This window comes from Lathamus discolor, chromosome 1 (genome assembly GCF_037157495.1).
Source record: "Lathamus discolor isolate bLatDis1 chromosome 1, bLatDis1.hap1, whole genome shotgun sequence".
In the NCBI taxonomy this organism is placed as follows: domain Eukaryota; kingdom Metazoa; phylum Chordata; class Aves; order Psittaciformes; family Psittacidae; genus Lathamus; species Lathamus discolor.
Window position 1 is genome coordinate 54848335 of NC_088884.1, and position 21045 is coordinate 54869379.

General features: G+C 39.5%; 2 long non-coding RNA genes across 3 annotated transcripts; one reads left to right on the top strand and one right to left on the bottom strand.

Moving 5' to 3' along the window:
* LOC136007146 (uncharacterized) lies at positions 1 to 1283 on the top strand. Its single transcript, XR_010609504.1, has 3 exons — positions 1 to 66; positions 227 to 424; positions 970 to 1283. It is a non-coding gene; the product is annotated as an uncharacterized LOC136007146 (long non-coding RNA).
* A 9028-nt stretch (positions 1284 to 10311) lies between these two features.
* On the bottom strand, positions 10312 to 18574 carry LOC136007145 (uncharacterized). 2 transcript variants are annotated; one of them, XR_010609503.1, is made up of 4 exons: positions 18523 to 18574; positions 14358 to 14473; positions 13408 to 14238; positions 10312 to 11488 (listed from the first exon to the last, which is right to left on the bottom strand). It is a non-coding gene; the product is annotated as an uncharacterized LOC136007145 (long non-coding RNA). The 2 variants fall into 2 exon arrangements; XR_010609502.1 differs by lacking the exon at positions 18523 to 18574 and having other exon boundaries at positions 14358 to 14679.
* Positions 18575 to 21045: the final 2471 nt, after the last annotated feature.

The window sequence follows — 21045 nt, forward strand, 5'->3', positions numbered from 1 at the left end:
CTGCTCCAGGGCTGTGCTATGTGTTAGTGAAACACTTCTGGATGACCAGCTTGAATCTCCCAACATGTAAGTAGGTATGAGGTGAAGTGAAAATGATGGGATTTACCGCAACAGAACGTGTTAGGAGAAAGAGCTAATAAACTGATCTCAGTGAATTAAAAGGCTGGTGCTGGCACAATGTTATCTTTTACAAGGTGCATTGATTTCATCAATCTTTTCCTTTCAGGAAAATGCCTGAGGACATGTCATATTAGTATCTTGGAATGAGATTCTGCTGATAGTATCTCAAGTGAAAAAGACATAGATTGTACATAAAATTTCCATAAATCTACTGTATCTACTGTATGGTATTGAGAGCAGTTTTCATGACATTTCCTGAAGGAAACTGCAAAAAACAGCTTTACTCAAGGACCACATTATCAAGGTAGCCACTTTTAAAAGAGTCTAGAAATAGTGTTCAGCCATTTCCGACTAAAATTTATCTCCATTCCAACAGAAACTTCTAATTGTGAAGCACACCACAGTGTGTGTGATTTAAAACACAAATTATTTCAGAAAGACTTCTGGATTTCTCATTATGTGGATTTAAGCTTAATAGTTGTTTATAGTCAGCCACTTTTTATATCAGTTGGGAAATTCTTACTTTTCATATTTTGATTTTTTCCCCCTTATATTTTGTCCTAAACATAGAACAGAAGTAAAAATACTTAATGAAAGCCACTACAGATTTTGAAAGCTCAAACTAAGATGTTCTGTAAATGAGCATTTTTCATAACTGAAATGAGACAGAGTGCCATGAACAGAATATGTATGAAATTGTGGTTACACTTAAATAGTCTTATTTGCATTAAGTGTCATAGAAATCAGCTAAGAAGATAAAACAAAACTTTACTGTTATGTTGGATAAAATGTCTCCATTCATCCAAACCATGTTATCCAGCAGAATATTGTTCTAATTTTTTCCACTAGCTCCTTTTCTGCTCGAAATTGCATGAGACATCTCCCATTTGCCGGGAAATTAAAGAGTGAGGAAATTAAAGTGATGATCAAGACAGAACCTGGGATTAGATAAGCTCTGCATCTGTTCTACTGTGGAAGATGATTTTGTCTGATGTGTGTGGTCAGCTTTCTGTGGCTCAAATCCAGGATTCCTGTCAGCCTGTTTGCAGGCTTTCCTGTGTCCTTGTAGTCTCAAAGCACCTCCAGCAATTCATTGGAAACCATAGAAAAACAGGTCCTGCACTGAACATACTGATCTAACTCTGTGCTGGAAGACTGATACGGTAAAATGAAGAATAACCTGTGATAAGAGTAGCTTCATATATCTGATTTCCATTCTGGGAATGACATTCTCTTCCAGTGGTAAAATTCCTCAGCGACCCTAAATTAGAGTGAATAAACATCCCGTATCTCAAAGCGTGTTTGTCAATACTATAATATAAAGAGGAAAAGTATGAAACAGATGAGACTTACAGTAAAGAATAATGAACAGGATTTTAAAAACACTGTCCTTACTGAGGTAACAGCTCTGGTGTGCTTCATCCTAGTATTACAGCCCTTGTGTCTCTTTCTGTTGCCAGAAAGCTTAATGGGGATAAGGTTTATATCAGTACTTGAAATTTTATTTTGATATTTCAGATACAACAGAACATGACTCAGGGAAATAATATCATTTCGTTTTAGTAGCATTGATCCAATTTGAACCTCATGTTATTCTGAGCTCTAAAAAGTCAGAAGAATGACAGAAATGCCTTCACTATATGAAGATTAAGATAAAATGGTGTGGTTGCATTTAATTTCCTTATGTAGTTTAAGGAAAGAACATGTCCAAGACCTTACCTTTCAGCTTTGGTAAATTTGGTAAGGTTTTCTGCCCTAACCCTTTTTAATGTCCTGCAAAATATACTTCTCCCCGCCCCCCCCACCTTTGATTGTAGTTATTTATCCTTTCTTCCTAAAATGTATGGAAAAGAATGATCTTTTATATTTATATTTAATCATTGATTGCATATGTTGTTGTATTATTGCATCCCATTACGTTTCTCTGTCTCTGTGGATTGCTCTTTATTTAATCATTGTATTTCACACTTAAATGTTTAAGAAAATAATCTTAATAGCTATTGCTGTGAAATTAAGAGTGAATTATTGTGGTTCCCTAATAGTGTTTGGTGGTTAAGGTGGCCCAACAACAATTATTTTTCACATGGGATTATAGTTAGATTGGTTTCCGCTCTGACGCTTATCCGATGGTATGCAAATACTAAACGGGTGTGAAAGACTACGAAGTTGTATTCAATCTATGTAAGTGCAAATAAATGCACAAAGGACCAGTGGGAAAATCTTCTCTCTTCTTTGTCATACAGAGAGAAGTTTAAGTGCTGGTCTTTGGATGAGTTCACATCAGGTGACTGGGAGAAGATTCTAGGCCAAAAAGATTGAACTCCTCACAACATGAAGAAAACTTGACCTGACAAAACCAAAATCTGCCCTTACATTAGCTGCAGGATCAGTGACCTCTGTGGCTCTTTCCCCTTTCTCTCCAGTGATTTGCTTCATACACCATGAAATGTGCATTAGTTTGACAGCCAGCAGAGTACTGAAAGATGGAAAACAAATAGTACAAATGTAAAGTTGTTGACTCATTGATCTGTTCTGGCAAAGTAGATGTGTTTTGTCGTGTATGTTGTTCTTTAAACTTGAAAACCATGAAATTACTTTAAGAAGACTGTGACAAAAAGAGAACTTTTTTAGATCCCTAATCAGCTCTTTAATTTCTGATTCCTTTCCTATCCACTGTCCTTTGCTCGCAGAATACTATTAACCAAAAGTCAGATTCATGAAACAGCTCAAAGCATATCATGTTTGCAGTAGAAAGTTTGCTTCTGACCATTTGCAGTCAATGCTGTTTGCTCCTTGTGTTGCTTGAAGATAAAAGATTTTTCTAAAAACAGCTGCCTAGCTAAGAACAGAATGGGGAGAGCTGAAATTCCAGGGATTAAATTGGATTTTCCCATGCAAAAGCACGTATACAGTGAGATACATGCCATTCTGTTTACTCCTCTATAGCATCCAGTGAAGACAGCTTCAAAAGCTTGCAGATAGCTCACATACCATGAGAAGTTACTTCTTAGTGATGAATCAATACTAAATTTATCTCAATTCCAGAGCAGCAGTTTATAGTGCTATAGTTTATAGCAGTTTACATTTTTAAAAAGAACCTTCTTTCCTTGCCGTCTGAGTCTTAAGTTTCACTTGGGAAACTTCTCTCAACAGCTTTGTTCTGTTATTTTCTCTTTCAAGTAAAATCATGAGCTGCTGAAAGGTCCCAATTTAAGTTCTGTGGGATGGCAGGCCCTCCAAAAAGGTCTCTGCAGAAATTACTCTTGGCAAAGGCCACATGCCTGCTCTTTCATTTGATTTCTTCTGTCACATGAAATTCCCTCCACAAGGACAAGCATGGGCTGTAGAGGGAAAGTATTATACAGTACTGGAAGACAGATAGTCAAGACCTTAATGTGCTTAACCTCAAAGTGATGGGAGGGAATACAGAATTTTTAATGGGTATATGAAACAGATAGGTAAGGGTAGAAGTTTTGGGGATACAATGAGAAAGGCAAACAAAAAGAATAGTATGTGAGGCATTGTCATCTGCTCTGTGAAACAGGCCATATAGTCAGTGAATGCCACTGAGGGGAAATCTGCCTGGGTACAGGATATAAAAAATAAATTATTATGAAGAGGTCACATAGTCAGATAATATCATTATAGGAAATCTGGAATGACTGCTCTGAAGCATTTTCATTCCCTAGTGAAATAGGTATAAGATACATCGCGAATTTGTAATTACAGAGGTTTCTCATTGTTCTCAGACTGGCAAGCTGAATATAAAGAAATGAATCTCCAATCAGACTGAGTATGCAACTGGTCTTTCTGATAGGCTATCTTGGGGTGGGTTTTTTGTTATTTTAATAGTTGTCAAATATATTTTGTAAAATAGGTGACCAGTAGTGATAACTGGAATGCAAAATGGCTCTGCTTATTTTCCTCCAATTTCTCCTCTGAGGATTAAGCCTGGAATCAGATAATTGTAGGTGGACCTTTTTTGGCCTATATAGGCTTATGTCATTCCCTCTTCCTCCACTGGCTTTGGTGGATTTTGAAGCAGGTGCCAAGATTATAGCAGGTATAGGTTAAAGGTATTAATTTTCAGATATGAGATGTTTCAATGTGTAGAGCAGTTTTGGTGGTTCTAGGATGCTAGCAAACTTGTTTCACACAGATACCCATTCTGATGCATAGCTCTGTCCAAATCATGTTGCTCCTACTGCTCCATATCCTTGTTATGTTCAGGACACCACAACTGCACACAGTGCTCCAAGTGGGGTCTCAAAAGATTTTTACATATGCAGTAAAGCATATGTAAAATATATTGGTCACATGATGTCAGTAAGAACATGGTTAAAGATCACCAGCTCTAGTGCATATTTTGGTCTATATGACATTGCAGAACAAACAAATGTTATGTATAAAGTTTTGAGGTAAAAAGTGCAGTGGAAATGTAATCCTTATTTTCATTTATTTTCAAATCCTGTTCCCAGTTCTGTAATGACAGAAAGTATTTCTTTGCTGCAGTCCTGAAGAATGAACTTTGAGTAAAAGGAGAATTGTAGATTCATGTACAAGCACTTCTTTTTTGGGAAAACTACTCAGTCCCTGAGAGGTGCAGCTGAGTAAGCTAAGGTGAAAGTCATGAGTCAGCTTAAGCAAGAGAAGCAGAGACAGCAGAAGAGGTGCAAGCAGTTTGGGGAGCCACGTTGGAAAAACAGACCAAAAAATTAGTATGTAAATTAGCAAGGAAATATGTGTGGTCTTAAACTTACATGGTTCCTGGATTTTATCTAAATGACTGTAGAAAAGGGCTAAAGGGTTACACTGTGGTCCATGTATTTGCAAAATCATGATAAGGTGGAAAAATCTAAAGTTATCCTGGGATGTATAAATAACTATGTTGGATGAAATATCCTTGAAATAATTCTTTCTTTGTACTGAGCATAAACATGATCTTGGCTGGTGCACTCTGTCTCCAGGTTAAGGAAACTGAGCAGAGATTGGAGGAAGGTCCCACATGGGCAACAGGAATGGAGTTCAGAAAACATGTCTTATGGGCAAGAATGAAAGAGCTGGGTTTTCCTAGTTTGGAGAGAAGTGTCAGGAGAGTTTTCATGTCAGGCAAAGAGAAGGATAACATTGTTGGAGGGCATTTTGGAAGTGGAATGAATGCTGGAAGACATTTGTGAATGGAAGCAAGACCAGCAGAGGAACACCAAGATGATTTATGATGTAGGAGGAAAGGATGAAGGTGCTGGATTTGTTCATCTGGAAGAAGAAAAAGCTAAGTCTGATATTACTGCTTATTTCCTTTTACTTATTGGATGGTTACAGAAAACAGTGGGTCACATTTTTCTTTCTTGGAGATGAACAATGATAGGCTAAGGGGCAGCAGGCAGTTCACAGTGAAGCAAACTGCAACTAGGTATGAGAAAAGACTTATAGTGAAACTCAACAAACACTGGAAGAGATTGTACAAAGAAATCGTGTAACTTTTCTAAGTTCAACTGGAGAAAGCCCTGAACAACCTGATGTAGCTTTCAAGTCAGCCCTGCTTTGAGCAGAAGGCTAGACTATAGAGTTCCAGAAGTCCTTTCTCACTCTGTGATTTTGTGAAAGATTTATTCAGGTTACAAATCAGGTGTCATGAATTTATCCAAACCCTTATAGCTTTGGCTTTTTGTTTGACTTATCTGTTTTTCCTAGCTATAAGGAAGAATGGCAAAAGTAATATCTGGACTGAAGCAGTGAATGTTTGATAGTGACACGATACATTTTATTGGATCTTGGATATGTGGGTTGAATCATAAATTTTCAGGCACTGGTCACCTTTAACTCCTCAGCTGCAGAAATTAAGCTATGAGAAGGACATATCTCATATGAGCATATCTCATATGCTTAATTGAGCATATCTCAATTAAGCATATGAGAAGGACATATCCCTGTCTTCAGGGAATACATTGATCATATGAATAGAATAATCTAAGGAGGCAGAGGTCAAACACCATAATTTCTTCTAGTTGATGTTAACAGTAGAGTGAGAGTTGGAACATCAAGACTCAGGCTTGCTCTTGAGTTTGTACTGTGTTATTTAATTACCCTAACAATGCCAGCCCTCAGAAGGGGGAAGAGCTTGTCATCTACAGCAAACAAAAACAGTATTAGCTATGTGTACCAGAGGTACATTTGCTTCCAGTAGGATTTTTTCAGTGATGCCTGCTTGTGTGTCTTTAAAAAAGTGCCTCCATACCTAAGGTTACCCTGTATTCCAGGCGGAAAACAAAAAGAAAAATCCTGTTTGAAATGTATAAGAATGTTACTGACCGTGTGGGAGAGGTTGCCTGCTAAAGCAAAAAAAGATGTGAAATTGAAATCACGTGATGATTACCTAACAGCTCTCCTATCCCTGCATGCTGTCCCGTGTGCTAGAGGAATAAAGCAACATACCTGATTGACAGTGCAACTTCACTCACTCATTTTGAAAGGAAACAATACCCTGTTAGATTCTTGCCTGCTTGCATTTGAATAATAAATACTTGCAGTCTGAAGATCTCAAAGGCGGCAATCTTCTGTGCAGAGGAAACCATCTTTAGTTTAGTGATGAAAAGAAACAGATGGTCTCTCCTTTATGCATTAATCTTCCTGTATGTTCCAGAAAATGAAGGTTTGGGAAGTGGAGCTGGGAGGGGTAGGGGGTATGAGTTCTCCTGGGAGAGACGATTCAACAAAAATCACTTCAAGTAGCTCACTAAAAATTATTTGTCTTTTTATGGATCAGTAACTTGCAGGCAGGTTGCCTATTACTTTTCCAGAAAATTAACAGCTTGTTTTAGCAGTTCTCTATTATTCAACCTTTTTGTATCCATCTCCTCTTGTGCTGTTCCCAGTTTCGTATGAGCTATATTGTGACAAAGCAATGTTTTCTCTGCTGCCAGATTATGTGCAAATTCTACTGTGGTTCAGTGCCAAGTATTCTTCACTATATGGTGTGGAAAGGCCGATTCTCATCTGGGATTTATTCTTATTCCACTGCTTTTGTGCACTTCAGATGAAAGTCTTTCAGAATTAAATTGATAAACTGTGTATCTGAAGAAATCAGGTAACTCTTAGCTAACTTGGGTCTAATGTATGTTTTTATCATATAATGTTCAATCTAATCTTATAGAAACAATATCACACTTCCAGTGGTACTACTACAGGGGGGACTTTTCTGATTGAGGCTTTCATCTGCTTCCTGAGTTTTTCACAGATCTTGTGGTGGGTTTTTTTTTGTTGGTTGGTTGTCCAGTTGTTGTTGGTTTGTTTCAGCATTTTGACATGTGGCTTCTTTAAAGACCTGTCCTTAAGATACTCTCTGACATCCACTCCAAGTATCCTAAATTTTGCATTGAAAACTAGAAAACTGGCCAGAAGTTAGAGAACCCTAGGGTTGTATTTGCTTTGTGAACAGCAAGGAATCTATGCTTGCTAAGAAAGCACCAAAGGAGGAATTCTTCTGACTGATTTTTTTTTTTTTTTTTTAATTTCTCTGTTCAAAATTAGTCTTAAGTGTAGGCAGAAAACACTGAACATATGGCAATGGATCTGAGAGGGTAGCTGGGCCTGTGTCAGTCATGTATTTGTCCTCAGAATTCTTTACAGTCAGACAGCATAAGGTAGCGTTGGTAGAGTTTCATGTTATTGTGCTATGGTAGTGCATGGGACAATGACAGCTTGGAGGCCAAAACTTGCACAAAGCTGTTTCAAATGTGTGGCAGGTTATTTGTAACCTTTCTGCTTCTGGAAGTTCCTGCATGTTGGGGGTTTGGTCATTATCAGATATGTTATCATAAGGTAAAATTTATTTTGGGGTTGGAGTTCCACACACCATAGGTCTTGTTGTAATAAGTCTCTTGCTGCAAAGAGGCTTAGATCTTCCACTGATGCAGGTATGCAAACTTAAACAGGACAGCAAGTGATCTGTCAGATGGAGCATGACTGCAGCAAAGTAACTTACGGTGTGAGATATCTAGCAAGAGGAGTGTGCAGTTATTTTGCTAACATGCCATATTCAACACTGAAGAAATTATCTTAGCCTCTTCTATGAGTACTAACTGTCCATCACTCATTAAAAGAAGATGAAAGAAAGCCCATAGGCATCTGGAACTTTCTTGAGTTAATTGTTCCTACTTTGGGAAGAACATTTCTAAGAGCTTGACAAAGCTGGGGGTAAAAAACTTAAAAGAGGGGAAAGCAACAAATTTCCCTCAGCAAATTTAGAAACAGAAATGAAAGTTACAAATACTTGAAAGCTTACATTACATTCTTGTGTATTCACTGGACAGAAAACTACTATGTGGAAAATGAGCACAAACTTTCTGCCACATTTTGGCATACAGGTTTTTCACTGCATTTAATGGGGGTGTGCAGGCTTTTATAGTCACAGGAGTTTATTTCTGTTTCCTTACATCTTCTCTGAACATGACCATGTTAACTTCATGGAAGTTAGGGACATGATTTTAAAGTGTAAACAGAAAAATGCTTTCCACATTTCCATCCTTTTGATTTTAATACAGACAAGTGGCAGTAGGAATTGTTTAGTACAGTGGTGTTGTGATGCTGCATCAAAAGCTGATCGTGTTTCTTCAATATGTTGTATGATGAGGCATTGCCATCTTGACCTTCAAAGCAAGGTTATAACATGCAAATGCACACATCATGACTAGTGAATTAGTGTTGTGGTGGCAAAGCTAGATTTCAAGGGCTTTTGAAATTAAGTTGACTGAGACATGTTTTTCTTAAAACCAGCTGCTATGCTGCACTGTAGTCACCTTTGTTTCTGATTCCAATGAAAAGCATTTGCAATGATACGTGATATAGCCTGCTGATGTTTTGGAGAGGTGAAAACCAAAGGCTAGTGTGAGGTTTCAATTAAGTGATTTCATAAATTAACTTTAATGTGACCTGTAGTTCCTTTGTCAAATAATAGGTTAGCAAATGAATTTGAATATGTATTATCTGAAAGATGAAAGCTAATGTTAGCATCTGAATGGGACCTGGAATCCTGACAGATTTTTATTGAGCTCCAGTCTTCTTATCATATCTGGTGAATAATTCATGTGCTGAACGTGGCTATGGTAGAATGACTGCATAAGCAGACATCAGACAAAACCAGAGACATTTACCACATCCTCTTCTCACTTTAAAGTGTGTGTTCGGATAAAAAACAAGACTCGTAATTTAATTTCCTGAAGTGTTCGGTAATTCACAGCATCCCAGTTCAGCCTTCCGCTTCAAGAGCATGGACCACATCACTGTGCCAGAGAAGACAGCAGGAGTACAAGACAAAAATGCCAGTGTTTGAAGTTGGGGGGGTATAGTAGACAGAACTCCACCATACAGTGAGCTTTTTCATGAGCCCACTGATAAGCGTATGCCAGGAGATTTACTTCATGCACGTGACATTATCCCATCATGGATAACAGACTGGTGAGAAGAGATACAATGTGGATATGCGAATTGCACATTTAACTCAGTATAATATCGATGTGTCTAATTTTAGTACATCATTTATACAGCTGTTGCCCAAAAGTCTTGCAGGTTAACACAGCAGAGTGAACTAATCATAATCTGGGAACTTGATTAGAATAGGCCTATGAAAAGGATTGTCTTTTATTTCTGCTTGAGGAACTTGATGACAAAAACTTCTAATAGGATCCAGGCTGAGACCACAGTGTTTCCTTTTAAAGCATGCATCTGATGTCTGGTTCTGATTCAGGTTTGGCCTGATTCAGGTTTGGTTCTGATTCAGGTTTTCACTTTGAAAAAACTATGGGGCTCAGTGGCCATTCTCAGACCTGTCATGCCTGCTGAAAGGTATGATGTGGTGTGTTGCAAATAACCTGCTTTCTGGAAATCACTTAGTGGAGAATTATTGAATGATTTTCTCAGTGAGATCAAGGAAACAAAATGCTCATAAGTAATTGATTCTATTGCTTGAAAATACCCACTGAAACTGATGCCATGACTGAGACCAGTTCTGTATTCAGAAAGTAAAATGTCAAATTAAATACAACTCTATTGATACACTGAGAAAATGGTTCTTGGTATGATGCCAACATCAATAATTATAAAGGGGAGACAGCAGGCTAAAAGGCATGGCTGGCAGCAGTCTGGAAATATTTGTCCTTGGTGGGACCAGAGACTAATGTAGTTTAAATTTAGATTCCAAAGAAAACTAACATCTGAAAGGGAATATCATAAAACTTACGGTTTTATTTGTTGCAAATCAGAACAAACAAAATACAATAGAACTAGCTTATACTGGCTTTAAAATACTATAACAATGCTGCAGTATGTTGAGCGAGTCAATTCAGTTCACAGTGGGTGAGGATTTATCTGTATAAATCACAAGAAGCCGGAAAACAGTAATATGAATTTATGAAGGCACACATTTGTTTAACAGGTACTTCCTCAAGCAATGCCAAGCAAAGCCTCAAATGCTCTATATTCAGTGTGAGCCTTCATGTTAAGCAGACACCGGTCTTTTCATCTGGTGGTGTTCTCAGTGCAACCCCTGTAGAGCAATTGAAGGCTCTTTGATTTTTTTTCTTGTTGGGACTTATCAATGGCTACATAAACTATCACTGACGTCCAAGATTGATGCTGGCATTTTCCAGGGGACTTTCTGAGGCTTCTGTTAGGATTGCAGGTGAACCTAACACTTCCTTCTGAACCAAAATGCTTTTAATCTCCATGGTGGCATTATACAAAGTTACATTTGAGCATCGATTGGTTCTTAATGGTGGGAGAAAAGCTTGCGTGGCACAGTTCCACATGAGATGGAGCACTGGGTGGATTTCAAGGCATAATAGTTTGTGGGAAGTTTCTAAGTGGGACTAGACTGTTCTGCTTTTGAAGAGGAAATCATGTTTTCAGGTCTGTTTGTCAGTGTCTATGAGCATGCGGTATGCTCAAAGCAGTTCCACAAGATGAAGACGAGAAATTTAAAAGGACATATTCTGTCTCAGTTATTGCTCATCTCTTTACGATTATCTGAAAAAGGAAGCAGGTCCTGAGTGCAGAGGGCAGACAAAAGGTCTCCAAGCAAATGTTAGCTATTAAAGTCTATTGAGTGGAAATCTGCTTGTAGTTTACGAAGTGGTCATACACTTAGACAGTTAAGGCAGAACCTATTGCCGGTGGGTGATCTAAACATTTTCTGGCAGATCCTGAGAGAAATCAATCAGACCGAAGTTTGTGAAAGAAAAAACCTTGTTGTTGGCTCATTCAGCGTTCTCCAGCCTGTGGTGCATGAGCCAGTGATGGATCAGAGCATAAACATGGCCTGAGGTGCACTGAACACTCATGACTGGCACAGGTGAGAAATACCTAGAGGAACCTGATGTGTCAAAACAAACAAAAGAAAGTTTATTGTAACTTCTGCAGCTTCTACTGTGGCAGCCTGCTCTGTTTGCAGTACAGAGAACACATTTCACAGGTAGCATGAACTGAATACAAATGATCTCTCACATCTTGCTGCTTCTTGGGTAACTTACAACATACTCATATAACAAAAAGTCTTATACATAAAGCTGATGCCTACTCTAATGTAATGACAAATGCTAATTTCGAAATGCTACATCTCTCTCAGAGAAGTTTCCTGTTATTGCAATGCATAGGTCTAATAATCCACGTTAGATTGCAGGTCTAGCCCTTGAGTAAGAGGACATAAATTGCACCTCCCCTGCAGACTTGGCCTGTGGAACCCTTGCTAGACAATCTGTTCCTTCTTTAGGAAGTTTCTTGGGATTGGAACTTTCTGAATACAAGCCATGGTGATGAAATAAGAATGCATCAAATTTTCTTTGGTCTTTCCCCTGGGTATCATATAAATTTTTTGACTAGCACTCCTTTGATCTCGCCTATTGTGCCTAGTCCAACAGTTACAACAGGAGTCTGAGCCAACATCTGAAACTCTACTGATGGCAAAAAGGATAATTTTCCAAGAGCTTTTTTGAAAGCCCTTCAAAGTAGGAAGAAAGATATCAACGTGAGAAGTTTTTATGGTCTCATTGTAAATGAGCACTCTAAAATTCCAAGTGTGACACCCTAAATAGTGAAAACATTCAATATATATTAACTTTCCAGTAGTTACATTTGAATTTGCAGTACATTTTTATAACGGTGGGTTTTTGTTTTCTGAAGAGTTATTGTCTAGTACTACAATAGCTGTGTAGTCCCAGTGGAGATGCCACATGTAGAATTAAGACCTTTTTTCCTGTGCAGCTAGAATGTTCTGTAATCTTTTACCTTCTATGTTGTGAAATTACTCTACAAATGCATAATTTTAAAGGAAATATTCAAGATTGTAATTTAATTGTGTTCTTTTCTAACCCCATATGAAAACTTGTTCTCTTCTACCCCTCTACCCCCTTCCCTACCAATAGAACTGCAATTTCTCTTGAAACTTTTTAAATATCCATAGCATCATGCCAGGTCACATCAAGTCATTCAGGCTTTCAAGACGTAACATAAGCCTACACAATGTGACATGCTTGCTGCATCATGTCACAAAACTTCAGAGATATTATAGTTTCTTCAAAAATGAATGTGGATGTTACCATGGCTACAAACCCTTGTTATTCTGTTCAGATTTGAAACATTTTTAAATATTAAGTGAACCACTCTTTCATTTCCAGCAACAACACAGCAAGAGTTTCAGATGTGCTTATTGTCAAAGTTTCACTGATGAAGAAATCCCCAGCATATTTCCATGGGGTTTTATCAGCTGTAATTTTCTGGTGTAAGTATAAAATGTGAATAAAGGGATCTTGTTGCTACATAAGTGACAACTAAAAGGACTAGAAAAGAAGTGGCGCTTCACTGTTGTTGATCAGTTTGACCCCAGTTTACACTTACTCAGTGGACCATGAAGGTCAGGTGTGTGCGGGTTAGAAAAGTGCAGTGTCTGGAGAAGGTGGCAGTGCCCTGTGAATGTCAGCTGCCATTCCTGCTCAGTAGTTCTGAGTTTTGTAATGGTTCTTGCTCTTTCCTTAGAGTTAATCGCAGAGACATAGAGCTTGTGAGGAAGCGCTCTACTCTGTCCTGTGGTGAACAGCATGGCAAAGAAGCTTCACTTCCCACCGTAATACTGGTGGGGTTTTGCTGGCTTTATCAGTGAAAATGTGTTATCTCCTTCTGCAGGTTCTAATGATGGTGCATTGCGATTGTTATAATGAATGGAAAGGATAAAATAGTGCAAAATGTCAACTCTATGAACCTGAAGCCTATTTGCCTTCTTGCCTGTGTGTAAGGTACTTAGCTGAATGTAGGAATCAGCATGCTTGTTCAAATGTGATGTTCCTCTAGTCTAGACTTCTGCTTCGGATGGTGGCCATCACTGGGTAGCCCAAAAGGGAAATAAAAAATTGAGAGAGAAGGATATGAGTTATGATTCTACACTTGTTGTCTTCTGATACCTCACTGTCAGGCTAGCACTGATCTCTGGCAAGAAGAGACCTTAAAGTAAGTGGTTTAGTAAAGTCGGAGGGAATCTCTTTCTGTTTCTTCCTCTTAATTCCTCTTCATTTCTCTTTCCTTTTTCTTTTCTCAAGGCAAAGGATTTTATTTTCAGTATTCTGGTGTCCTCCCCTAGCAAGTTCCAAACTCTGACACTCTTTCCAAGAAATCTTGTATGACTCTGTTCTGAGTTTGCAGACAGATGTTGGAAGTTTCAGAGCCTGGGGAGGAATGTAGCCTGGGAAAATAACTTCTGAGAAAGAAGGTAGTTTTCTAGAATCATTTCACCAAAGGGGGACCAGTTCACAGTATGTCACAGGACATATTGCAATGACAGACTAGCAACATGGGTTCTTGCCCTTGGCTGCTACATTCTGGGTGAAAAGAAGCCTTTGGGTGCTGGTTCCTTATTTCTGTAGTAAAAAACCTACCTTTAAGTTGAGACAGTAATTGCTTCTTCCAATTTCTCTGCATGTGGAGGAAGACTGAAAAAATGAGACATGTAGTCTCCTACGAAGTCCTGCAACATGATTGGTGCTTTCTAGTGAAGTTGTAATGTGCCCTTACATTGATCTGAAGAAGCTTCTAAGATGCTGTGGAGGCAGCCTCTTCTGGCAGAGAAATAAGCAGCTGAAAATGACAGACAAAATATAGATAGCTGTTCCACTGGTTACAACGCCTTCTGGCTACCATGCTGGGAGAATATGAGGGAGCAGGAAAATGCTGGGAATAAGTGGCATAAGGCTTACATATATTTGAGGACCAGATGTGAACAGGCAGTTGCTGGTGCTTCCACTTTGCTGATCACAAGAGACATCTGGGATAATCTTCCCTGTGTGTAATTCTGGTACACACCATGGATTGTCTTGGTGGGTTGAAAAAAAGAACATATTTATCTGTTGCCTTCTTAATTTTTATTTGCTTTTAATTATTTAGACTTTTTTAATTTAAGGATTGTAATATTAAAAAATTGATCATAGTTTTAGTTAAAATGCATCAGTTTATGCCAAGCTTTCTGTGTTTGCTCTCTTAGTAATGATTTTGAATATTTTCCAAAGGTAACAAATGGTAAATTTGCTGGAATTTGATCAGATGACTTAATACTCCTTGTCATAATTATCTAATATCCATATGATGTAGATGTGAAATCTAGGAATTTAAAAAAATTGAACATTATCTTTTCATTCTGGGGATTTTACTTTCTAAGCTGGTGAAGGGCTCTTCACTCGAAAAGAAAAATCCCGAAACCCACCTACTCCAGCGATCTGAAGTTATTTTCTTTATTTTTAGGAAGATTGCTAGGACTAATTGGTAAGAAAGTAGCAGTTGGCAGGATGGAGGACCTTGAAGGACAAGTTTTAGTAGGAAGCCGTATATATTTGGAATCTTTTTTCTGTTCTTCTTCATTGTCATCGTGAAAACTGCATGAATTTTAGTGATTAAATATGGGGGTTTTCTTGAATCTGCCTTCTCAAACATGCATACAAATGCTAATGATCTTAGAAGAGATAAGCCTACTATCTGGCCAACGGCAACTACGTCAGACTTGCATAGTTTTGTATAGCAAGAGTCAGTGTGCAGTCTCTGAGTCCTGCAGCTCTCGCTTGACTTTTTTTGCAGTGTATTTTTCGTTCGCATATTATTCAGTTGTGTCTTCCTGTGGTTAGTTTCTGTAAATTCCTGTCACTAATCCGCTTCTTAGGTGGCTCGTTTTGTAGTCAACCCTCATTGCCTGGATGAATGAAACTTTGCCTGAATCAGTGGGGGCCAATGGCATCTGAAAAGAAGGTCGATAAAAGTGATGCAAGTAGCCAATTTAAAATGGCAGGGGAGGATAACTAATGTTCTGATTTTTCTCCCTCGGCAGTCTCCTCACAGTGTGTTTGAAGGAAGTGTATTCAGTGGGTTTCTGTTCTGTGCCAATTGCATATCTTTATAATGCGTCACCCAAGGACTTTTAGCTTCTGTAATTTTTGTTATCCACTTCAGAGGGAAACCTGGATGGGCCAAATTTAATGAAGGCTTTGCTGGAATATGATTCCTTTCATTTCTTATACCCATTCTATCTGGATGGGATTTAAGATAGTGTAATGTAAATATCTGGAAGCTGCAAACAAAAGATAAATCTTATCATCCTCTGTTAAGTAGTTCTTTTTCAGCAAAACACAATTTTGAAAACAGAAGCAGAAGGAAATGAGTTATCTGTCTCATTAGACTGTAATCCTTGTTGTGGGGCAGCAGGAAAAATTCTCTCACACAATGGTTCAGTTACTCTTTAGGGGTTCCAGTTTCCCATAAGGCATGACACTGATTCATACCCTCTTTGCAATGTGCTCACCTCTATGACGGTACTGTGTGCAACTTCCTTGAAATGTCTTGATGATGTGTGTGTCTCTGCATGGGTCTGTGTGAATAAGTGGATGGCAGATTTGGGGGTAGGGTGAGAGAATCTTCAGGAATTTATGTTTGCTTGATATTTCTAGAAACCAGCTTTTTTCCTGCCTTTTGTCAGGGAGAGCAACAAGGCAGGATGCCCCATGAAGAAAGGGGACCTGAGAACTGTGGCAAGACAGATGGGAATAGCACCCTCGTCGATGAGGGCAAGTCTCACTGATCCAAACATTCAAAACCCTCCTAGAAGCATTCCTGTGTATCCTGCTCTAGGTGGCCCTGTCTTGGCAGGAGTTCGGACCGAATGATCTACAGAGGCCCCTTCCAACAGATTCTGTGATTCTGCGAAACAAGAAGATCAGAGAGGAGCAGTATGCTGGGCTCTGGGCACTTGTTTGCTGTGTATTGTGCTTGCAGTGCAAGTAGCAGCCACAAATGAAGCTTTGCTGTGGCACACAAGACAGCAAGTCACTCAGGCTGATACTCACTGGACCCACCTCTGGGCATCCCGCCCCATCCTGCTGAGTGGGTCTCCAGGATTGACTTTAGACTGGATTTGTTTTCCTTTCCTGATGGTCGCAGCACCATCAAGGGAACTGTTGCTGTCAACCCTCTTCTCTGCCCATTCTGCTCAGGCCCTGTGGGACTGTGCCCTGATCATGAAGACACTGCATCTGCCCATGTTGTGGTCACCACTGGTTTCTTGCTTGGTTTCCTGCACAGAGTACCCTTGCTCCTGTTGCTCCCTAATACTACCTTGGGGAGTCTGATATCTTTAAGACCCCTCTTCTGTCAGTGGTGGGAGAGACGGGCATTTGTAGAGGCAATTCTGTTCTCATGTAGGTCTGAATTGTGCTTTTGGGGTGCCTTTATTCCTCCTGCCCCTCCAGAGGACACCAAAGAAGGCTAGTCCCCCAAACTGGCTAATATGAATAGCATGAATGGAGTGAATAGAGTACACTGGCAGGAAAACTCAAGTGAGTGTTATGATAAACAAGTGTACTGCTGTTGAGAGGGTGAAAAACAAAATTAAGAGAAAGGGATAAGGAGAACAAAATGGAAGAATAATCTAGAAAGGGAAGGTGTTGAATGGAGCTGAAAACATTACAAATAGAATGCTCCGCAAGAGCTGGAAATTGCCAACCAGCACAGGATTGAAAAAAGCTATCCACAGATGTGATAAATAATAAATCCTTCCTGTGCTTGCTTCTATCATTGTGTATGAGCACAATGTCACTGTGTTTGAACCTTCTTTCTGTGAATTTCATCTCAGCCCAAATGGGACATGTTTTACCCGTGGGCTAGAGGAGGCACTGCTTGTATCCTCTTTGTTCTTAGAGAGCCTTCTTTGCTTATTTCTGATTTTTGAATAAAAAATAATCTTGACAGGAATCCCCACTCAGAAATGCTGTGGCTGCTTCTGCATCTACGTCTGCCACATCCGTCCTGTGTTCTGAATTGTTGTGAAAAAGGTATTCCTTTTTTTTTTGTTTTTATTTTTTTTTACTGGGACACAAAGTCATCCTCTGCAGTAGAGTCAGTATAAGTCATAAAACATTAGAATCATAGAATATTTAAGTTGGAAGAGACCTTCAACTTGTTTGGTTCAGTTTGGACATTACAAAGTTACACACATTTAATATAAAAAAATAAGTAGCCCTGCCAGTGATTTTTAAAGACCTGTCAATAGCACATGGAGAGGGTTTTATTGCTCTGCAGAGTGGTTCTGCTTATGAGTAAGATGCAAATGGAACCAAAGCTTCATGTTTCTCAAGAGGGACCTAATACCTAAAGGGTCTGTTTTTCTAACATTCAACTGAACGATGATTGTACATTTCTAAATGAGCACTATTTTAAAGGCATTGCACTCATTACAAGTTGTTTCAAGTATGATATCAGCATCATGGATTGGATTTTGGCAGTCGTTTGCTTCTAACACCTTAGTCAGCCAGTGATGGAGGAAGGGAACCATTTGGTGGGACTGACTTGGATGTCCAAGCTTCATAGGCTGAATTTTGACTAGAGGCTAATCCTGGGCTATTATGAATACTGTGGTCTGACTTCACCATGCTCTGTACTGTGCTGTAAATCCATTGTGCTTCTAACTATGGTCAGACAGGTTTGGATTTTCCTGAAGAACTGAAAATAGTGCTCTAGGGAGAGACTGAGTCATGTCTGTAAATCTTTACTGGTGGATGGTGCCTTCAGTTCCCATTAAGCTGAGAGGGAGCATCTGCTGCTCCCCTTTCTCAGAACAGCACCATGTAAGAGCAAGGTTTTGGTTAGCTTTCCTTTTGCTCAGCAATGCATTGGCCACTGTCGTAGTTTAAACCAATCCACACAGGTTGTCCACTCACCCCCCCCGACCCTCCCCACTCCCGGAGGGATGGGGAGGAAAATCAGGAGAATGTAACTCCCACGGGTTGAGATAAGAACAGCCCAGTAACTAAGGTATAACACAAATCACTGCTGCTACCACCAATGATAATATTGATAAGAGAAAATAACAAGAGAATACGATACCACCGCCGAACGAGTTCGACCCCCCCGAAGAGCGAGAGCCTGCCCCTTCCGGGTAACTTCCAGTTCCCCCTCCGGGCATGACGTGCTATGGTATGGAATACCTCTTTGGCTAGTTTGGGTCAGGTGTCCTGTCTCTGCTTCCTCCCGGCCTCCCTCGTCCCCAGCAGAGCATGAGACTCACAGAGTCCTTGGCCAGAATAAACATTACTTAGCAACAATTAAAAACAATCGGTGTTATCAGCTCTCTGCCCAGGCTGGAAGTCAAAACACAGAGCTTGCACCAGTTACTAAGAAGGAGCAAAACGGCTCCTGGTAAACCCAGGACAGCCACTAATAACAGCAGGCTAAACGACTAACCAACTGATGAACGGCTGAGAGTCTCAGTCTCCTTTGAAGAAATACACTATGGAAAACTTGGACACAGCTTTTGAGAAATATTGAAGCAAGTGGATGCTTTTCTATCTGAGCAAACTGTCCCCTAGCCAGACAATCACAGCTGATTACAGCCACTGCACAGGAGCTGATGAGTGGCTAATAACTAATACCAGTGGCTGCAGGACTAATGCTCCCTTTGCAAACATAAGTCTGAGCCAGCCAAGGGAAGAGGTCAGGTTTGCCACAGACTGTGGCAAACAGGGTGCTGCAAAGGTGGTTTTAAGCTAAATCTTTTAAACTGAATCCTAAAAACATTTTACTTCTCACCAGGGTTTGAATTCCTGAACCTAGCTCAAAGTCTGGATTTTGTAATGTTTGCTAGCTCTTTTATTAAAAAAGTTTCTTTTGCTGTGTGCATGTATTTTTAAGCTTCTGTATGAGTTCCCAACATACAAACAAATTAACATTACCAAAGTTTTATCTGTTTGCTAGTACCTGCTTTTGGATATGTGAAGGCTGACTCCACTGAAAACAGTGGAGCAACATCTGTGCCTTTGATGTATTGATGCAGAGAACTTCGCAAACAAAAATAGCAGATGACAACAGCAGAACTGTGCTGCCCCGCTCTTAGAACTCAAACTCCTTCAGATGATTTAATGGTAGTGACAAATGCTATGTCAAATGATTTCCTTGTTTATCTGTTAGTATCTAGATATGTCAGATACTACAGCTCCACTGTGCTAGGCTCAGAGCTTATATATGATAATAAATATTCCTTGCCCCAGAGCTCTTGCTGTGTGGATGTGCAGTGAGAGACAAACTGACAGGAGGACTGCATGGTAGCTGTGAACTGATTAAGATTAGCATAACGAGCAGCAGCCATGGTACACCAGCCGTCTGTCCTTTGTCTAGAAAAGATAGAGCAGGGGCTAAGTCTTAAAAAACGCATGTGAAGAAAGATATGGCAATGGATTTTCAAGTTATGACTGGAGGCTTCTCCCATACATAGAAGATAGATAGAAAAAAACATGAAAGGATGAGCATGAAGAAAATTCCACAGAGAGTCAACAAAGGCAGGAATTAATATCTGCTGTGAAAGCTTTGCTCTCTCTTCTAAATTTCATGCCACTTTTTGTCTTAATTACATGAATGAAAGAGGTTAAATAGAACAGTAGATAGTCAGTGATGAAAGCTCCAGTGTGGCTTTTGTTATACTAAGTATACTGAAGTGCATGAGATTTCCGTTAATAAAGACCAAAGTGTCTGTGTAACCAATTAAAAAATACTTGTGTTCTCTTAGCTTTGTGGGCTGATTAACATCCTCCTCAACTTCTTTCATTTACAGAAGCATTTATGTATGTTTTGCTATACAACTAGCAGCACTTGTAGTAACTATATGTCCTCTCTAAAATGTGCATACACATCCTCTGCGCTAGAAGTCTCCCAAAACACTCAGCTACAAATAGCACAGAAGTTAATCTAGGATGATGTCCAGTGTAGAGGGAAACAGATTCTTGGCCTGTACAAATCAGGGGGCAGCTGTCACATGTCGTGATCAAGTCCACCAGCCCCTGTTCCTATAGTAATATGACTGGTGTGATGCCAGAGTTTAGGTCTTGAGATACTTGGTTGCTTTGGTAACTATGGCTTATTTTCATGCAAAAATACGTAGGCTTTAGCCAGCGGGACAGTCTGTGTTCTGCCACTAGCAAGTTTTTTACAATAAAAATAAACTCTGCTGCTAGTTCATCAAATGGATTGGATTTGGCCTCTATATTCAGTTTTTTCAGGCCTCTGGCATGACAAGCTTTAACCTTCTAGTGGTGCATCTGTGTCCTTCTGTAGTTTGGACAGGATAAATTTGTTTGTTTCTTTTCTTGGAAATAAATTGGTAGCTTACATTTCCTCCCCTTTTAATGTCAAAAAGACTGTTCTCTGTGCTCTTTCACTCCAAATTTCAGGAAGATGAAAGGCCCATTGTGAAGCATCTACAGCAGGAGACAGCATAGTCCCATGTAGTGCTCGCAGCAGCTCAGTGTAGCTGAAAAGTAGCTTCAAACAAGCTGGGAGCAAGGCTGTCAGGAAAGGGAGACATACAGCTGCACTGCAGCTCCCTGGCCCAGCACACCAATCCTATTCCCTCACATA